Here is a 21,029-nt window from a genome sequence, read left to right on the forward strand (position 1 = left end):
TCTCTTAAATTATGCTTCATATCTTTTCCTTTCTAAAATTATATCTTTTTCTGATCATATCTTTTAAAATCATATCTTCTATCTTATATCTTTCTTATTTTTCGAAAATTTCCCACTCCCCATCCCTTTATATTGTATTCGGCCTCCTCCTCCTCATCTTCATCCCACACTTGCTCTCCTTCTATCCCTCTTCTTTCTTCTCCTTTGCTTGAGGACAAGCAAAACTCTAAGTTTGGTGTGCTTATCCGTGATCACAAAAAACATACTCACTTAAGATCATGGCTCCTAAAGGAAAGCAAACCGCCCCAAAAGGAAAGAAAGAAAGCACTCCAAAGCCACTTTGGAATCAAGGGAAGTTCTTAACTAAAGAACATTCAGACCATTACTACAAGATAATGAGTCACAGATCAGTGATCCCGGAAGTCAGATTTGATCTGAAAGAAGATGAATATCCGGAAATCCAAGAGCAAATTCGAAACAGGAATTGGGAAATTCTGGCCAATCCTGAAACGAAAGTGGGGAAGAATATGGTTCAGGAATTCTATGCTAATCTATGGCAGACAGAAAGGGCAAAGAATCATTGGAGCTGCTCTCTTTGACCATAAGACCTTAGTCAGAGGAAAGATCATTCATACCAATTCTGACAAGATCAGGGAGATATTCAAGATTCCTCAACTGAAAGATGACCCAGACTCCTTTAATAGGAGAATGATGAGGGTCAATAAAGGGTTGGACAAGGTTCTGGAGGATATATGCATCCCTGGAGCCAAGTGGACTACCAGTATAACTGGCATCCCAGTTCAACTCAAAAGAGAAGATCTAAAGCCAGTAGCCAGAGGCTGGCTGGATTTTATTAGCCGTTCCATATTGCCCACCAGCAACCATTCTAAAGTTACCATCAAAAGAGCTGTCATGATTCACTGCATCATGTTGGGAAAAGAAGTAGAAGTCCATCAGCTGATTTCATGTGAGCTATACAAAATAGCAAACAGGAACTCTAAGGACGCCAGATTGGCCTATCCAAGCTTAATCTCTATGCTTTGCAAAGATGCTGGAGTAAATATGGGAATAACTGAATATATCCTAATTGAAAAGCCCATTACTGGAACATCAATGATCAGACAACAGCAGCAAGAGGATGCAACCAAGAGAAGAGCACAAGAAGCCCTCCCAGAACTGCCCCAATTCGAATATTGGGAACAGCTTGAGGCCTCTATTTCCAGATTGCAAGAAGCTATGGATCAAATAAAGGAAGAACAGAATAATCAAGGTAGCATGATTTGCAAACTGCTCAAAGAACAGGAAGAGCAAGGGCGTGATATAAGGGAGCTGAAGCGCCAAAAATTAATCCTTGAACCACACCCCAAAGAATTAGAGGAGCATCTACTCCTCAAAATAACAGGTTGCTGAGTTCCAATTTTTTCTGCTTTAACTTAGTAATAGTATTATTATAGAAATTCACCTTAGGAGATATTTAGTAGTAATTAGTATGTCTATTTTGATTTTATTTCCAATTAAGCTATAATTTATTTTTCTCATCATCATCAGGCATGAATAAAGTAGTAGATTTTTTTTAGAATTAAGAAGTAATCTATATTTTTTCGAGTTCTTAATAATAAATTTATAATTAATTATATGTGGTGGCAATACTTTTTGTTCTCTGAATGAATGCTTGAACAGTGCATAATATGTACTTTGAATTTGATGAATATTGGCTCCTGAAAGGATGAGGAACACGAAAAATATCATTGATGATCTGAAAAATCATGAAATTGATTCTTGAAGCAAGAAAAAGCAGTTCAAAAAAAAATATTCATAAGCCATGAGCACTAGGAAAGAGTAAAAAGGATCCAAGGCTTTGAGCATCAATGGATAGGAGGGCCCAAGGAAATAAAATCCAGGCCTAAGCGGCTAAACCAAGCTGTCCCTAACCATGTGCTTGTGGCATGCAGGTTCAAGTTACAAGCTTGAGACTGAGTGGTTAAAGTCGTGATCCGAAGCAAAAGAGTGTGCTTAAGAGCTCTGGACACCACTAACTGGGGACTCTAGCAAAGCTGAGTCACAATCTAAAAAGGTTCACCCAGTTATGTGTCTGTGGCATTTATGTATCCGGTGGTAATACTGGAAAACAAAGTGCTTAGGGCCACAGCCAAGACTCATAAAATAACTGTGTTCAAGAATCAACATACTACACTAGGAGAGTCAATAATACTATCTGAATTCTGAGTTCCTAAGTATGCCAATCATTCTGAAATTTAAAAGATACAGGGAGATGCCAAAACTGTTCAGGAACAAAAAGCTACAAGCCCCGCTCATCTAATAAGGATCTGAGCTTCACTTAAAACTCTAAAATATTATTACTTCTTAAATTTCTGTTAAGAACCTATTTTATTCATCTAGTTGCTTGAGGACAAGCAACAGTTTAAGTTTGGTGTTGTGATGAGCGGATATTTTGTACGCTTTTTGGGGGTAATTTCATGTAGATTTTAGCATGTTTCAGTTAGTTTTTAGTAAAATAATATTATTTTTTAGGCAAAAATCATATTTCTGGACTTTACTATGAGTTTGTGTGTTTTTCTGTAATTTCAGGTATTTTCTGGCTGAAATTGAGGGAGCTGAGCAAAAATCTGACTTAGGCTGAAAAAGGACTGCTGATGCTGTTGGATCCTGACCTCCCTGCACTCGAAATGGATTTTCTGGAGCTACAGGAGTCCAATTGGCGCGCTCTCAACGGCGTTGGAAAGTAGACATCCAGGGCTTTCCAGCAATATATAATAGTCCATACTTTGCGCAAGGATAGACGACGTAACTTGGCGTTAAACGCCAAGTTCATGCTGCTGTCTGGAGTTAAACGCCAGAAAAACGTCATGATCCGGAGTTGAACGCCCAAAACACGTCATAACCTGGAGTTTAACGCCAAGAAAGGCCTTCACACGTGGAAAGCTTTAGTCTCAGCCCCAGCACACACCAAGTGGGCCCCAGAAGTGGATTTCTGCACCAATTATCTTAGTTTATTCATTTTCTGTAAACCTAGGTTACTAGTTTACTATTTAAACAACTTTTACAGACATTTCTTGTACCTCATGACATTTTCAGATCTGAATTACATACTTTGTGACGGCATGAGTCTCTAAACTCCATTGTTGGGGGTGAGGAGCTCTGCAGCGTCTCGATGATTTAATACAATTCCTTTGTTTTCCATTCAAACACGCTTGTTCTTATCTAAGATGTTTATTCGCGCTTAACTGTGAAGAAGGTGATGATCCGTGACACTCATCACCTTCCTCAATCCATGAACGTGTGCCTGACAACCACCTCCGTTCTACATCAGATTGAATGAATATCTCTTAGATTCCCCAACAGAATCTTCGTGGTATAAGCCGGATTGATGGCGGTATTCATGAGAATCCGGAAAGTCTAAACCTTGTCTGTGGTATTCCGAGTAGGATTCCGGGATTGAATGACTGTGACGTGCTTCAAACTCCTGAGGGCTGGGCGTTAGTGACAGACGCAAAAGAATCAATGGATTCTATTCCAACCTGATTGAGAACCGACAGATGATTAGCCGTGCTGTGACAGAGCATAGGAACGTTTTCACTGAGAGGATGGGAAGTAGCCACTGACAACGGTGACACCCTACATAGAGCTTGCCATGGAAGGAACTTGCGTGTGAGAAGAGGATTTCAAGGAAGAGTTGAAGTTCAAAGGACAAAGCATCTCCAAAACTCTAACATATCTCCCATTACTGCATAACAAGTAACGCTATTATCCTCTATTATTTTAACTTACAATTTTAAGTAGTTTGTAGTTTGGCTTTTTACAAATAAATCCAATTAACTTTATTAGCCTCCTGACTAAGATCAATAAAATAACATTGATTGCTTCAAGCCAATAATCTCCGTGGGATCGACCCTTACTCACGTAAGGTATTACTTGGACGACCCAGTGCACTTGCTGGTTAGTTGAACGGAGTTGTGAAAAGAAAGTGATCAATTAGTTAAATTAGTTCTCTTTGGCACATGCCAAAGAGCCATTAATTAAGGATCACAATTTCGTCCACCAGGAACTCATTGGAGGTCAGTGGACGCCCAGTGAGGTCTTCCTCAGTGGCGTTCACTGCCTCTTCTCCCTCCCAAAATTCGGCCATGTTGATGGCCTTGCACTCCCCTTTTGGATTTTCTTCTGTATTGCTTGGAAGAGTACTAGGAGGGAGTTCAGTAATTTTCTTGCTCAGCTGACCCACTTGTCCTTCCAAATTTCTGATGGAGGACCTTGTTTCAGTCATGAAACTTTGAGTGGTTTTGATTAGATCAGAGACCATTGTTGCTAAGTCAGGGGTATTCTGCTTAGAGCTCTCTGTCTGTTGCTGAGAAGATGATGGAAAAGGTTTGCTATTGCTAAACCTGTTTCTTCCACCATTATTGTTATTGAAACCCTGTTGAGGTCTCTGTTGATCCTTCCATGAAGGATTTGGATGATTCCTCCATGAAGGATTGTAGGTGTTTCCATAGGGTTCTCCCATGTAATTCACCTCTTCCATTGAAGGATTCTCAGGATCATAAGCTTCTTCCTCAGCTGAAGCTTCCTTAGTACTGCTTGGTGCATTTTGCATTCCAGACAGACTTTGAGAAATCATATTGACTTGTTGGGTCAATATTTTATTCTGAGCCAAAATGGCATTCAGAGTGTCAATCTCAAGAACTCCTTTCTTCTGACTAGTCCCACTGTTCACAGGATTTCTTTCAGAAGTGTACATGAATTGGTTATTTGCAACCATTTCAATCAGTTCTTGAGCTTCAGAAGGCGTCTTCTTCAGATGAAGAGATCCTCCAGAAGAGCTATCCAAAGACATCTTGGACAGTTCAGAGAGACCATCATAGAAAATACCTATGATACTCCATTCAGAAAGCATGTCAGAGGGACATTTTCTGATTAATTGTTTGTATCTTTCCCAAGCTTCATAGAGGGATTCTCTTTCCTTCTGTCTGAAGGTTTGGACTTCCACTCTAAGCTTACTCAATTTTTGAGGTGGAAAGAACTTTGCCAAGAAGGCATTGACTAGCTTTTCCCAAGAGTCCAGGCTTTCTTTAGGTTGAGAATCCAACCATGTTCTAGCTCTGTCTCTTACAGCAAAAGGGAATAGCATAAGTCTGTAGACCTCAGGTTCAACCCCATTAGTCTTGACTGTGTCACAGATTTGCAAGAACTCAGCTAAAAACTGATGAGGATCTTCCAGTGGAAGTCCATGGAACTTGCAATTCTGTTGCATTAGAGAAACTAATTGAGGCTTAAGCTCAAAGTTGTTTGCTCCAATGGCAGGGATAGAGATGCTTCTCCCATAGAAGTCGGGAGTAGGTGCAGTAAAGTCACCCAGCACCTTCCTTGCATTGTTGGCATTGTTGTTGTTTTCGGCTGCCATTTGTTCTTCTTTTTTGAAGAATTCGGTTAGGTGCTCTAAAGAGAGTTGTGCTTTGGCTTCTCTGAGCTTTCTCTTCAAGGTCCTTTTAGGTTCAGGATCAGCCTCAACAAGAATGCCTTTGTCTTTGCTCCTGCTCATAAGAAAGAGAAGAGAACAAGAAGTGTGGAATCCTCTATGTCACAGTATAGACATTCCTTGAAGTGTCAGAGGAAAAGAAGAGTAGAAGACAGAAGTAGAAAATTCGAACTTATCAAAGGAGATGGAGTTCGAATTTTGCATTAAGGGATAGTGTTAGTCCATAAATAGAAGGATGTGAGAAGGAGGGAAGTGATTTTCGAAAATTAAGTAGAAAATTTGAAAACATTTTTGAAAAACATTACTTAATTTTCGAAAATGAAGAGTGGGAAAGAAATAAGGTGATTTTTGAAAAAGATTTTGAAATTAGAAATCAAAAAGATTTGATTGAAAACTATTTTGAAAAAGATGTGGTTAAGAAGATACGATTAGTTTTAAAAAGATGTGATTGAGAAAATATGATTTGAAAAACATTTTAAAAAGATTTGATTTGAAAATTAAAAACTCGACTAACAAGAAAAGATATGATTCAAACATTAAACCTTTCTCAACAGAAAAGGTAACATACTTGAAATGTTGAATCAAATCATTAATTGATAGTAAGTATCTTTAAAAATGGAAAGAAATTGGTTTTGAAAAAGATTTGATTGAAAAATTGATTTGAAAAAGATTTGATTTTGAAAAGATTTTGAAAACTTAGAAAAAATTTGATTTGAAAACAAAATCTTCCGTTCTAGCCATCCTGGCGTTAAACGCCCAGAATGGTGCACATTCTGGCGTTTAACGCCCAAAATGCTACCCTTTTGGGCGTTAAACGCCCAACCAGGTACCCTGGCTGGCGTTTAAACGCCAGTCTGTCCTTCTTCACTGGGCGTTTTGAACACCCAGCTTTTTCTGTGCAATTCCTCTGCTGTATGTTTTGAATCTTCAATTCTCTGTATTATTGACTTGAGAAGACACAAATTAAAAATATTTTTGAATTTTTAATAATCAAAATGCAACTAAAATCAAATAACAATGCATGCAAGACACCAAACTTAGCAATTTGTATACTACTGACACTAACAAAATGGAAATGCATATGAGACACACAAAACACTCAAGTCAATTGAATTCAAAGATCAGAGCACGAAAATTTATCAAGAATTACTTGAAAATCCTTAATACATATGAATGAATGCATGCAATTGACACTAAACTTAAGATGAGACACTAGACCTAAACAATAATTTTTTTGATTTTATGATTTTTTTTTAATTTTTTTGTGTTTTTCGAAAATTAAGTGGAAAAAGATATCAAAATTCTCAATGAGAATTCCAGGAATCAGTGCAATGCTAGTCTAAGACTCCGGTCCAGGAATTAGACATGGCTTCACAGCCAGCCAAGCTTCCAAAGAAAGCTTCGGTCCAAAACACTAGACATGGCCAGAGGCCAGCCAAGCCTTAGCAGATCACTGCTCCAAAAGCAAGATTGATAGAAATCAACAAGATCTTGTGATGATAAGTTGAAACCTCGGTCCAATGAGATTAGACATGGCTTCTCAGCCAGCCAGATTTCAACAAATCATCATGAAACTCTAGAATTCATCTTCAAGAATTTCGAAAAAATAAATACCTAATCTAAGCAACAAGATGAACCTTCAGTTGTCCAAACTAAACAATCCCTGGCAATAACGCCAAAAACTTGGTGTTGTTGCCGGATCTTGGCACTGATGTTACCAAAAGCTTGCTCAAAACTTGAACAATCCCCGGCAACGGCGCCAAAAACTTGGTGCGCGAAATTGTGAACAATACTTTTTCACAACTCTCATAATCCCCGGTCATGAACCCCAAACACTTGGTGTTCAATACCATGGCATTACACAACTTCGCACAACTAACCAGCAAGTGCACTGGGTCGTCCAAGTAATAAACCTTACGCGAGTAAGGGTCGATCCCACGGAGATTGTTAGTATTGAAGCAAGCTATGGTCATCTTGTAAATCTTAGTCAGGCAAACTCAAATAGTAATGGTGATGAACGAAAATAACAAAAAGGTAAAGATAGAGATACTTATGTAATTCATTGGTAGGAACTTCAGATAAGCGCATGAAGATGCCTTCCCTTCCGTCTCTCTGCTTTCCTACTGTCTTCATCCAATCCTTCTTATTCCTTTCCATGGCAAGCTTGTGTAGGGTTTCACCGTTGTCAATGGCTACCTCCCATCCTCTCAGTGAAAGCGATTGCATATGCTCTGTCACAGCATAGCGGAATTCAGCTGTCGGTTCTCGGTCAGGCCGGAATAGAATCCATCGATTCTTTTGCGTCTGTCACTAACGCCCCGCCTGCTAGGAGTTTGAAGCACGTCACAGTCATTCAGTCATTGAATCCTACTCAGAATACCACAGACAAGGTTAGACCTTCCGGATTCTCTTGAATGCCGCCATCAGTTCTTGCCTATACCACGAAGACTCTGATCTCACGGAATGGTTGGCTCGTTTGTCAGACGAGCACTCGGTTGTCAGGCGATCAACCATGCATCGTGCAATCAGGAATCCAAGAGATATTCACCCAATCGAAGGTAGAACGGAGGTGGTTGTCAGTCACACGTTCATAGGTGAGAATGATGATGAGTGTCACGGATCATCACATTCATCAAGTTGAAGAACAAGTGATATCTTAGAACAAGAACAAGCGGAATTGAATGGAAGAACAATAGTAATTGCATTAATACTCGAGGTACAGCAGAGCTCCACACCTTAATCTATGGTGTGTAGAAACTCCACCGTTGAAAATACATAAGCATAAGGTCTAGGCATGGCCGAATGGCCAGCCTCCCAATGAGGGTTCAATCATAAAAATGTATGATCAAAAAGCTCTAGTGATCGAAAGACTTCCAATACAATAGTAAAAGGTCCTACTTATAGAAAACTAGTATCCTAAGGTTTACAGAAATGAGTAAATGACATAAAAATCCACTTCCGGGCCCACTTGGTGTGTGCTTGGGCTGAGCAATGAAGAAGTTTCGTGCAGAGACTCTTCTTGGAGTTAAACGCCAGCTTTAGTGCCAGTTTGGGCGTTTAACTCCCATTTTGGTGCCAGTTCCGGCGTTTAACGCTAGAATTTCTGAAGGTGACTTTGAACGCCGGTTTGGGCCATCAAATCTTGGGCAAAGTATGGACTATCATATATTTCTGGAAAGCCCAGGATGTCTACTTTCCAACGCCGTTGAGAGCGCGCCAATTGGGCTTCTGTAGCTCCAGAAAATCCACTTCGAGTGCAGAGAGGTCAGAATCCAACAGCATCTGCAGTCCTTTTCAGTCTCTGAATCAGATTTTTGCTCAGGTCCCTCAATTTCAGCCGGAAAATACCTGAAATCACAGAAAAACACACAAACTCATAGTAAAGTCCAGAAAAGTGAATTTTAACTAAAAACTAATAAAAATATACTAAAAACTAACTATATCATACCAAAAACATACTAAAAACAATGCCAAAAAGCATACAAATTATCCGCTCATCAGTGAGCAAAGGGGGTTCATCCTCCCAAGTCTCATTTCCAAATAACTTGTCATTCAGCTTCATGATTGCTCCAAGGTATTTAGCAACTTGCTCTTCAGTGACATACTCATCCTCTTCAGAGGAAGAATACTCATCAGAGCTCATGAATGGCAGAAGTAAGTCCAATGGAATCTCTATGGTCTCATTTTGAGCCTCAGATTCCCAGGGTTCCTCATTGGGGAACTCATTGGAGGTCAGTGGACGCCCAGTGAGGCCTTCCTCAGTGGCGTTCACTGCCTCTTCTTCCTCCCAAAATTCGGCCATGTTGATGGCCTTGCACTCTCCTTTTGGATTTTCTTCTGTATTGCTTGGAAGAGTACTAGGAGGGAGTTCAGTAATTTTCTTGCTCAGCTGACCCACTTGTCCTTCCAAAATTTCTGATGGAGGACCTTGTTTCAGTCATGAAACTTTGAGTGGTTTTGATTAGATCAGAGACCATTGTTGCTAAGTTAGAGGTATTCTGCTTAGAGCTCTCTGTCTGTTGCTGAGAAGATGTTGGAAAAGGCTTGCTATTGCTAAACCTGTTTCTTCCACCATTATTGTTATTGAAACCTTGTTGAGGTCTCTGTTGATCCTTCCATGAGAGATTTAGATGATTCCTCCATGAAGGATTGTAGGTGTTTCCATAGGGTTCTCCCATGTAATTCACCTCTTCTATTGAAGGATTCTCAGGATCATAAGCTTCTTCCTCAGCTGAAGCTTCCTTAGTACTGCTTGGTGCATTTTGCATTCCAGACAGACTTTGAGAAATCATATTGACTTGTTGGGTCAATATTTTATTCTGAGCCAAAATGGCATTCAGAGTGTCAATCTCAAGAACTCCTTTCTTCTGACTAGTCCCATTGTTCACAGGATTTCTTTCAGAAGTGTACATGAATTGGTTATTTGCAACCATTTCAATCAGTTCTTGAGCTTCAGAAGGCGTCTTCTTCAGATGAAGAGATCCTCCAGAAGAGCTATCCAAAGACATCTTGGACAGTTCAGAGAGACCATCATAGAAAATACCTATGATACTCCATTCAGAAAGCATGTCAGAGGGACATTTTCTGATTAATTGTTTGTATCTTTCCCAAGCTTCATAGAGGGATTCTCTTTCCTTCTGTCTGAAGGTTTGGACTACCACTCTAAGCTTACTCAATTTTTGAGGTGGAAAGAACTTTGCCAAGAAGGCAATGACTAGCTTTTCCCAAGAGTCCAGGCTTTCTTTATGTTGAGAATCCAACCATGTTCTAGCTCTGTCTCTTACAGCAAAAGGGAATAGCATAAGTCTGTAGACCTCAGGGTCAACCCCATTAGTCTTGACTGTGTCACAGATTTGCAAGAACTCAGCTAAAAACTAATGAGGATCTTCCAGTGGAAGTCCATGGAACTTGCAATTCTGTTGCATTAGAGAAACTAATTGAGCTTAAGCTCAAAGTTGTTTGCTCCAATGGCAGGGATAGAGATGCTTCTCCCATAGAAGTCGGGAGTAGGTGCAGTAAAGTCACCCAGCACCTTCCTTGCATTGTTGGCATTGTTGTTGTTTTCAGCTGCCATTTGTTCTTCTTTTTTGAAGAATTCGGTTAGGTGCTCTAAAGAGAGTTGTGCTTTGGCTTCTCTGAGCTTTCTCTTCAAGGTCCTTTTAGGTTCAGGATCAGCCTCAACAAGAATGCCTTTGTCTTTGCTCCTGCTCATAAGAAAGAGAAGAGAACAAGAAGTGTGGAATCCTCTATGTCACAGTATAGAGATTCCTTGAAGTGTCAGAGGAAAAGAAGAGTAGAAGACAGAAGTAGAAAATTCGAACTTATCAAAGGAGATGGAGTTCGAATTTTGCATTAAGGGATAGTGTTAGTCCATAAATAGAAGGATGTGAGAAGGAGGGAAGTGATTTTCGAAAATTAAGTAGAAAATTTGAAAACATTTTTGAAAAACATTACTTAATTTTCGAAAATGAAGAGTGGGAAAGAAATAAGGTGATTTTTGAAAAAGATTTTGAAATTAGAATTCAAAAAGATTTGATTGAAAACTATTTTGAAAAAGATGTGGTTAAGAAGATATGATTAGTTTTAAAAAGATGTGATTGAGAAAATATGATTTGAAAAACATTTTAAAAAGATTTGATTTGAAAATTAAAAACTCGACTAATAAGAAAAGATATGATTCAAACATTAAACCTTTCTCAACAGAAAAGGTAACATACTTGAAATGTTGAATCAAATCATTAATTGATAGTAAGTATCTTTAAAAATGGAAAGAAATTGGTTTTGAAAACGATTTGATTGAAAAATTGATTTGAAAAAGATTTGATTTTGAAAAGATTTTGAAAACTTAGAAAAAATTTGATTTGAAAACAAAATCTTCCGTTCTAGCCATCCTGGCGTTAAACGCCCAGAATGGTGCACATTCTGGCGTTTAACGCCCAAAATGCTACCCTTTTGGGCGTTAAACGCCCAACCAGGTACCCTGGCTGGCGTTTAAACGCCAGTCTGTCCTTCTTCACTGGGCGTTTTGAACACCCAGCTTTTTCTGTGCAATTCCTCTGCTGTATGTTCTGAATCTTCAATTCTCTGTATTATTGACTTGAGAAGACACAAATTAAAAATATTTTTGAATTTTTAATAATCAAAATGCAACTAAAATCAAATAACAATGCATGCAAGACACCAAACTTAGCAGTTTGTATACTACTGACACTAACAAAATGGAAATGCATATGAGACACACAAAACACTCAAGTCAATTGAATTCAAAGATCAGAGCACGAAAATTTATCAAGAATTACTTGAAAATCCTTAATACATATGAATGAATGCATGCAATTGACACTAAACTTAAGATGAGACACTAGACCTAAACAATAATTTTTTTGATTTTATGATTTTTTTTAATTTTTTTGTGTTTTTCGAAAATTAAGTGGAAAAAGATATCAAAATTCTCAATGAGAATTCCAGGAATCAGTGCAATGCTAGTCTAAGACTCCGGTCCAGGAATTAGACATGGCTTCACAGCCAGCCAAGCTTCCAAAGAAAGCTTCGGTCCAAAACACTAGACATGGCCAGAGGCCAGCCAAGCCTTAGCAGATCACTGCTCCAAAAGCAAGATTGATAGAAATCAACAAGCTCTTGTGATGATAAGTTGAAACCTCGGTCCAATGAGATTAAACATGGCTTCTCAGCCAGCCAGATTTCAACAAATCATCATGAAACTCTAGAATTCATCTTCAAGAATTTCGAAAAAATAAATACCTAATCTAAGCAACAAGATGAACCTTCAGTTGTCCAAACTGAACAATCCCTGGCAATAACGCCAAAAACTTGGTGTTGTTGCCGGATCTTGGCACTGATGTTACCAAAAGCTTGCTCAAAACTTGAACAATCCCCGGCAACGGCGCCAAAAACTTGGTGCGCGAAATTGTGAACAATACTTTTTCACAACTCTCATAATCCCCGGTCATGAACCCCAAAAACTTGGTGTTCAATACCATGGCATTACACAACTTCGCACAACTAACCAGCAAGTGCACTGGGTCGTCCAAGTAATAAACCTTACGCGAGTAAGGGTCGATCCCACGGAGATTGTTAGTATTGAAGCAAGCTATGGTCATCTTGTAAATCTTAGTCAGGCAAACTCAAATAGTAATGGTGATGAACAAAAATAACAAAAAGGTAAAGATAGAGATACTTATGTAATTCATTGGTAGGAACTTCAGATAAGCGCATGAAGATGCCTTCCCTTCCGTCTCTCTGCTTTCCTACTGTCTTCATCCAATCCTTCTTATTCCTTTCCATGGCAAGCTTGTGTAGGGTTTCACCGTTGTCAATGGCTACCTCCCATCCTCTCAGTGAAAGCGATTGCATATGCTCTGTCACAGCATAGCGGAATTCAGCTGTCGGTTCTCGGTCAGGCCGGAATAGAATCCATCGATTCTTTTGCGTCTGTCACTAACGCCCCGCCTGCTAGGAGTTTGAAGCACGTCACAGTCATTCAGTCATTGAATCTTACTCAGAATACCACAGACAAGGTTAGACCTTCCGAATTCTCTTGAATGCCGCCATCAGTTCTTGCCTATACCACGAAGACTCCGGTTAAAGAATCCAAGAGATATTCACCCAATCGAAGGTAGAACGGAGGTGGTTGTCAGTCACACGTTCATAGGTGAGAATGATGATGAGTGTCACGGATCATCACATTCATCAAGTTGAAGAACAAGTGATATCTTAGAACAAGAACAAGCGGAATTGAATGGAAGAACAATAGTAATTGCATTAATACTCGAGGTACAGCAGAGCTCCACACCTTAATCTATGGTGTGTAGAAACTCCACCGTTGAAAATACATAAGCATAAGGTCTAGGCATGGCCGAATGGCCAGCCTCCCAATGAGGGTTCAATCATAAAAATGTATGATCAAAAAGCTCTAGTGATCGAAAGACTCTCCAATACAATAGTAAAAGGTCCTATATATAGAAAACTAGTAACCTAGGGTGTACAGAGATGAGTAAATGACATAAAAATCCACTTCCGGGCCCACTTGGTGTGTGCTTGGGCTGAGCAATGAAGCATTTTCGTGTAGAGACTCTTCTTGGAGTTAAACGCCAGCTTTAGTGCCAGTTTGGGCGTTTAACTCCCATTTGTGTGCCAGTTCCAGCGTTTAACGCTGGGATTTCTGAGGGTGACTTTGAACGCCGGTTTGGGCCATCAAATCTTGGGCAAAGTATGGACTATCATATATTGCTAGAAAGCCCAGGATGTTTACTTTCCAACGCCGTTGAGAGCGCGCCAATTGGGCTTCTGTAGCTCCAGAAAATCCACCTTGAGTGCAGGGAGGTCAGAATCCAACAGCATCTGCAGTCCTTTTCAGTCTCTGAATCAGATTTTTGCTCAGGTCCCTCAATTTCAGCCAGAAAATACCTGAAATCACAGAAAAACACACAAACTCATAGTAAAGTCCAGAAAAGTGAATTTTAACTAAAAACTAATAAAAATATACTAAAAACTAACTATATCATACCAAAAACATACTAAAAACAATGCCAAAAAGCATACAAATTATCCGCTCATCAGTGTCACGGATCATCACATTCATCAAGTTGAAGAACAAGTGATATCTTAGAACAAGAACAAGCGGAATTGAATAGAAGAACAATAGTAATTGTATTAATACCCGAGGTACAGCAGAGCTCCACACCTTAATCTATGGTATGTAGAAGCTCCACCGTTGAAAATACATAAGAACAGGGTCTAGGCATGGCCGAATGGCCAGCCTCCCAATGATCTAAGATAGCATAAAATGAAGATAGCTACCCCTCGATGTCTCAATACAATAGTAAAAGGTCCTACTTATAGAAAACTAGTAGCCTAAGGTTTACAGAAATGAGTAAATGACATAAAAATCCACTTCCGGGGCCGCTTGGTGTGTGCTTGGGCTGAGCAATGAAGCATTTTCGTGCAGAGACTTCTCTTGGAGTTAAACGCCATATTTTATGCCATTCTGGGCGTTTAACTCCCATTTTGGTGCCAGTTCCAGCGTTTAACGCTGGGATTTCTGAGGGTGACTTTGAACGCTGGTTTGGGCCATCAAATCTTGGGCAAAGTATAGACTATCATATATTTCTGGAAAGCCCAGGATGTCTACTTTCCAATGCCGTTGAGAGCGCGCCAATTCGGCTTCGGTAGCTCCAGAAAATCCACTTCGAGTGCAGGGAGGTCAGAATCCAACAGCATCTGCAGTCCTTTTTAGTCTCTGAATCAGATTTTTGCTCAGGTCCCTCAATTTCAGCCAGAAAATACCTGAAATCATAGAAAAACACACAAACTCATGGTAAAGTCCAGAAAAGTGAATTTTAACTAAAAACTAATAAAAATATACTAAAAACTAACTAGATCATACTAAAAACACACTAAAAACAATGCCCAAAAGCATACAAATTATCCGCTCATCACAACACCAAACTTAAATTGTTGCTTGTCCTCAAGCAACTGAAAATCAAATAAGATAAAAAGAAGAGAATATGCAATGAATTCCAAAAATATCTATGAAGATCAGTATCAATTATATGAGCGGGGCTTTTAGCTTTTTGCCTCTGAACAGTTTTGGCATCTCACTCTATCCTTTGAAATTCAGAATGATTGGCTTCTTTAGGAACTTAGAATCCAGATAGTGTTAATGATTCTCCTAGTAAGGTATGATGATTCTTGAACATAGCTACTTATTGAGTCTTGGCTGTGGCCCAAAGTACTCTGTCTTCCAGTATTACCACCGGATACATACATGCCACAGACACATAATTGGGTGAACCTTTTCAGATTGTGACTCAGCTTTGCTAAAGTCCCCAACTTGAGGTGTCCAGGGTTCTTAAGCACACGCTTATTGCCTTGGATCACAACTTTATTTCTTTCTTTTTCTTTTTTTTCTCTTTCTCTCTTTTTTTCGTTTTCTCTCTCTTTTTTTTTCATTGCTTTTTCTTGCTTCAAGAATCATTTTAATGATTTTTCAGATTCTCAGTAACATGTCTCCTTTTTCATCATTCTTTTAAGAGCCAACATTCATGAACCACAAATTCAAGATACATATGCACTGTTTAAGCATACATTCAGAAAACAAAAATATTGCCACCACATCAAAATAATTAAACTGTTATAAAATTCAAAATTCATGCAATTCTTTCCTTTTCAATTTAAGCTCGTTTTTATTCAAGAAAGGTGATGGATTCATAGGACATTCATAACTTTAAGGCATAGACACTAAGACACTAATGATCACAAGACACAAACATAGATAAACATAAGCACTAAAATTCGAAAAACAGAAGAATAAAGAACAAGGAAATCAAGGAACGGGTCCACCTTAGTGATGGCGGCTCTTCCTTCCTCTTGAAGATCCTATGGAGTGCTTGAGCTCCTCAATGTCTCTTCCTTGTCTTTGTTGCTCCTCCCTCATGATTCTTTGGTCTTCTCTAATTTCATGGAGGATGATGGAGTGTTCTTGATGCTCCACCCTTAGTTGTCCCATGTTGGAACTCAATTCTCCTAGGGAGGTGTTTAATTGCTCCCAATAGTTTTGTGGAGGAACGTGCATCCCTTGAGGAATCTCAGGGATCTCATGATGAGTGGGGTCTCTTGTGTGCTCCATCCTCTTCTTAGTGATGGGCTTGTCCTCATCAATAGGGGTGTCTCCCTCTATGTCAACTCCAACTGAATAACAGAGGTGACAGATGAGATGAGGGAAGGCTAACCTTGCCAAGGTAGAGGACTTGTCCGCCACCTTATAGAGTTCTTGGGCTATAACCTCATGAACTTCTATTTCTTCTCCAATCATGATGCTATGGATCATGATAGCCCGGTCTATGGTAACTTCGGACCGGTTGCTAGTGGGAATGATTGAGCGTTGGATAAACTCCAACCATCCTCTAGCCACGGGCTTGAGGTCATGCCTTCTTAATTGAACCGGCTTCCCTCTTGAATCTCTTTTCCATTGGGCGCCCTCTTCACATATGACTGTGAGGACTTGGTCCAACCTTTGATCAAAGTTGACCCTTCTAGTGTAAGGATGTTCATCTCCTTGCATCATGGACAAGTTGAATGCCAACCTCACACTTTTCGGACTAAAATCCAAGTATTTCCCCCGAACCATAGTAAGATAATTCTTTGGATCCGGGTTCACACTTTGATCATGGTTCTTGGTGATCCATGCTTTGGCATAGAACTCTTGAACCATCAAGATTCCGACTTGTTGAATGGGGTTGGTAAGAACTTCCCAACCTCTTCTTCGGATCTCATGTCGGATCTCCGGATATTCACCCTTTTTGAGTGAAAAAGGGACCTCGGGGATCACCTTTTTCAAGGCCACAACTTCATAGAAGTGGTCTTGATGCACCCTTGAGATGAATCTTTCCATCTCCCACGACTCGGAGGTGGAAGCTTTTGCCTTCCCTTTCCTCTTTCTAGAGGTTTCTCCGGCCTTGGATGCCATAAATGGTTATGGAAAAACAAAAAGCAATGCTTTTACCACACCAAACTTGAAAGGTTTGCTCGTCCTCGAGCAAAAGAAGAAAGAAGAGAGTAGAAGAAGAAGAAATGAGGGGAAAGGGAATGGCTTTTGTTTTCGGCCAAGAAGGGGAGAAGTGGTGTGTATGTTGTGTGAAAATGAAGGAGTGAAGGAGGGTTTATATAGGAGAAGGAGAAGGGTAGGGTTCGGCCATTTGAGGGTGGGTTTGGGTGGGAAAGTGGTTTGAATTTGAATGGTGAGGTTAGGTGGGGTTTTATGAAGGATGGATGTGAGTGGTGAAGAGAAAGATGGGATTTAATAGGTGAAGGGTTTTTGGGGAAGAGGTGTTGAGGTGATTGGTGAATGGGTGAAGAAGAGAGAGAGAGTGGTAGGGTAGGTGGGGATCCTGTGGGGTCCACAGATCCTGAGGTGTCAAGGAAAAGTCATCCCTGCACCAAATGGCAAACAAAATCACGTTTTTAGCCATTTCTGGCGTTAAACGCCGGGCTGGTGCCCATTTCTGGCGTTTAACACCAGCTTCTTGCCCATTTCTGGCGTTTAACGCCAGTCTGGTGCCCCTTTCTGGCGTTAAACGCCCAGAATGGTGCCAGACTGGGCGTTAAACGCCCAACAGCTAACCTCACTAGCGTTTGAACGCCAGTGGGTGCGTCCTCCAGGGTGTGCTATTTTTCTTCCTGTTTTTCATTCTGTTTTTGCTTTTTTCATTGATTTTGTGACTTCTCATGATCATCAACCTACAAAAAACATAAAATAACAAAAGAAAATAGTTAATTATAAAACATTGGGTTGCCTCCCAACAAGCGCTTCTTTAATGTCATTAGCTTGACAGAGGGCTCTCACGGAGCCTCAGAAATGCTCAGAGCTATGTTGGAACCTCCCAACACCAAACTTAGTGTTTGGTTGTGGCCTCCCAACACCAAACTTAGAGTTTGACTGTGGGGGCTCTGTTTTGCTCTGTTTTGAGGGAAGCTCTTCATGCTTCCTCTCCATGGTGATAGAGGGATATCCTTGAGCTTTAAACACCAAGGGTTCTTCATTCACTTGAATGATCAACTCTCCTCTATCAACATCAATCACAGCCCTTGCAGTGGCTAGGAAGGGTCTGCCAAGGATGATGGACTCATCCATGCACTTCCCAGTCTCTAGGACTATGAAATCAGTAGGGATGTAATGATCTTCAACTTTAACCAGAACATCCTCTACAAGTCCATGGGCTTGTTTTCTTGAATTGTCTGCCATCTCTAGTGAGATTTTTGCAGCTTGCACCTCAGAGATCCCTAACTTCTCCATTACAGAGAGAGACATGAGGTTTACACTTGACCCTAAGTCACACAAGGCCTTCTTGAAGGTCATGGTGCCTATGGTACAAGGTATTGAAAACTTCCCGGGATCCTGTCTCTTTTGAGGCAGTTTTTGCCTAGACAAGTCATCCAGTTCTTTGGTGAGCAAAGGAGGTTCATCCTCCCAAGTCTCATTTCCAAATAACTTGTCATTCAGCTTCATGATTGCTCCAAGGTATTTAGCAACTTGCTCTTCAGTGACATACTCGTCCTCTTCAGAGGAAGAATACTCATCAGAGCTCATGAATGGCAGAAGTAAGTCCAATGGAATCTCTATGGTCTCAGTTTGAGCCTCAGATTCCCATGGTTCCTCATTGGGGAACTCATTGGAGGCCAGTGGACGTCCAGTGAGGCCTTCCTCAGTGGCGTTCACTGCCTCTTCTTCCTCCCAAAATTCGGCCATGTTGATGGCCTTGCACTCTCCTTTTTGATTTTCTTCTATATTGCTTGGAAGAGTACTAGGAGGGAGTTCAGTAATTTTCTTGCTCAGCTGACCCACTTGTGCCTCCAAATTTCTGATGGAGGACCTTGTTTCAGTCATGAAACTTTGAGTGGTTTTGATTAGATCAGAGACCATGGTTGCTAAGTCAGAGGTATTCTGCTTAGAACTCTCTGTCTGTTGCTGAGAAGATGATGGAAAAGGCTTGCTATTGCTAAACCTGTTTCTTCCACCATTATTGTTATTGAAACCTTGTTGAGGTCTCTGTTGATCCTTCCATGAAAGATTTGGATGATTCCTCCATAAAGGATTGTAGGTGTTTCCATAGGGTTCTCCCATGTAATTCACCTCTTCTATTGAAGGGTTCTCAGGATCATAAGCTTCTTCCTCAGATGAAGCCTCCTTAGTACTGCTTGGTGCATTTTGCATTCCAGACAGACTTTGAGAAATCATATTGACTTGTTGAGTCAATATTTTGTTCTGAGCCAATATGGCATTCAGAGTGTCAATCTCAAGAACCCCTTTCTTCTGACTAGTCCAATTGTTCACAGGATTTCTTTCAGAAGTGTACATGAATTGGTTATTTGCAACCATTTCAATCAGTTCTTGAGCTTCAGTAGGCGTCTTTTTCAGATGAAGAGATCCTCCTGCAGAGCTATCCAAAGACATCTTGGATAGTTCAGAGAGACCATCATAGAAAATACCTATGATGCTCCATTCAGAAAGCATATCAGAAGGACACTTTCTGATTAATTGTTTGTATCTTTCCCAAGCTTCATAGAGGGATTCTCCTTCCTTCTGTCTGAAGGTTTGGACTTCCACTCTAAGCTTACTCAATTTTTGAGGTGGAAAGAACTTTGCCAAGAAGGCATTGACTAGCTTTTCCCAAGAGTCCAGGCTTTCTTTAGGTTGAGAATCCAACCATGTTCTAGCTCTGTCTCTTACAGCAAAAGGGAATAGCATAAGTCTGCAGACCTCAGGGTCAACCCCATTAGTCTTGACAGTGTCACAGATTTGCAAGAACTCAGCTAAGAACTGATGAGGATCTTCCATTGGAAGTCCATGGAACTTGCAATTCTGTTGCATTAGAGAAACTAATTGAGGCTTAAGCTCAAAGTTGTTTGCTCCAATGGCAGGGATAGAGATGCTTCTCCCATAGAAATCGGGAGTAGGTGCAGTAAAGTCACCCAGCACCTTCCTTGCATTGTTGGCATTGTTGTTTTCGGCTGCCATGTGTTCTTCTTCTTTGGAGAATTCGGTGAGGTCCTCTAAAGAGAGTTGTGCTTTGGCTTCTCTTAGCTTTCTCTTCAAGGTCCTTTCAGGTTCAAGATCAGCCTCAACAAGAATGCCTTTGTCTTTGCTCCTGCTCATATGAGAGAGAAGAGAACAAGAAATGTGGAATCCTCTATGTCACAGTATAGAGATTCTTTGAAATGTCAGAGGAAAAGAAGAGTAGAAGACAGAAGTAGAAAATTCGAACTTATCAAAGGAGATGGAGTTCGAATTTTGCATTAAGGAATAGTGTTAGTCCATAAATAGAAGGATGTGAGAAGAAGGGAAGTGATTTTCGAAAATTAAGTAAAAATTTTGAAAACATTTTTGAAAAACATTACTTAATTTTCGAAAATGAAAGTGGGAAAGAAATAAAGTGATTTTTGAAAAAGATTTTGAAATTAGAAATCAAAAAGATTTGATTGAAGAATATTTTGAAAAAGATGTGGTTAAGAAAATATGATTGGTTTTAAAAAGATGTGATTGAGAAGATATGATTTGAAAAACATTTTAAAAAAGATTTGATTTTGAAAATTAAAATCTTGGCTAACAAGAAAAGATATGATTCAAACATTAAACCTTTCTCAACAGAAAAGGCAACATACTTGAAATGTTGAATCAAATCATTAATTGGTAGCAAGTATCTTTGAAAAAAGAAAGAAATTAAATTTGAAAGAGATTTGATTGAAAAGATATGATTTGAAAAAGATTTGATTTTGAAAAACTTTGAAAACTGAAAAAATATTGCATTGAAAAACAGAATCTTCCCCCTTGTGCCATCCTGGCGTTAAACGCCCAGAATGGTGCACATTCTGGCGTTTAACGCCCAAAACTATACCTTTTTGGGAATTAAACGCCCAACCAGGTACCCTGGCTGGCGTTTAAACGCCAGTCTGTCCTTCTTCACTGGGTGTTTTGAACGCCCAGCTTTTTCTGTGCAATTCCTCTGCAGTATGTTCT

General features: G+C 39.9%; 1 non-coding gene across 1 annotated transcript; it reads left to right on the forward strand.

Annotated features, from left to right (window-relative positions):
• The first annotated feature begins 19,520 nt into the window (after positions 1-19,520).
• On the forward strand, positions 19,521-19,628 carry LOC112719261 (small nucleolar RNA R71). The gene has a single exon (XR_003161570.1). It is a non-coding gene; the product is annotated as a small nucleolar RNA R71 (small nucleolar RNA).
• The last annotated feature ends 1,401 nt before the right edge of the window (positions 19,629-21,029 follow it).

The sequence above is a fragment of the Arachis hypogaea genome, chromosome 10 (assembly GCF_003086295.3).
Source record: "Arachis hypogaea cultivar Tifrunner chromosome 10, arahy.Tifrunner.gnm2.J5K5, whole genome shotgun sequence".
Taxonomy (NCBI): domain Eukaryota; kingdom Viridiplantae; phylum Streptophyta; class Magnoliopsida; order Fabales; family Fabaceae; genus Arachis; species Arachis hypogaea.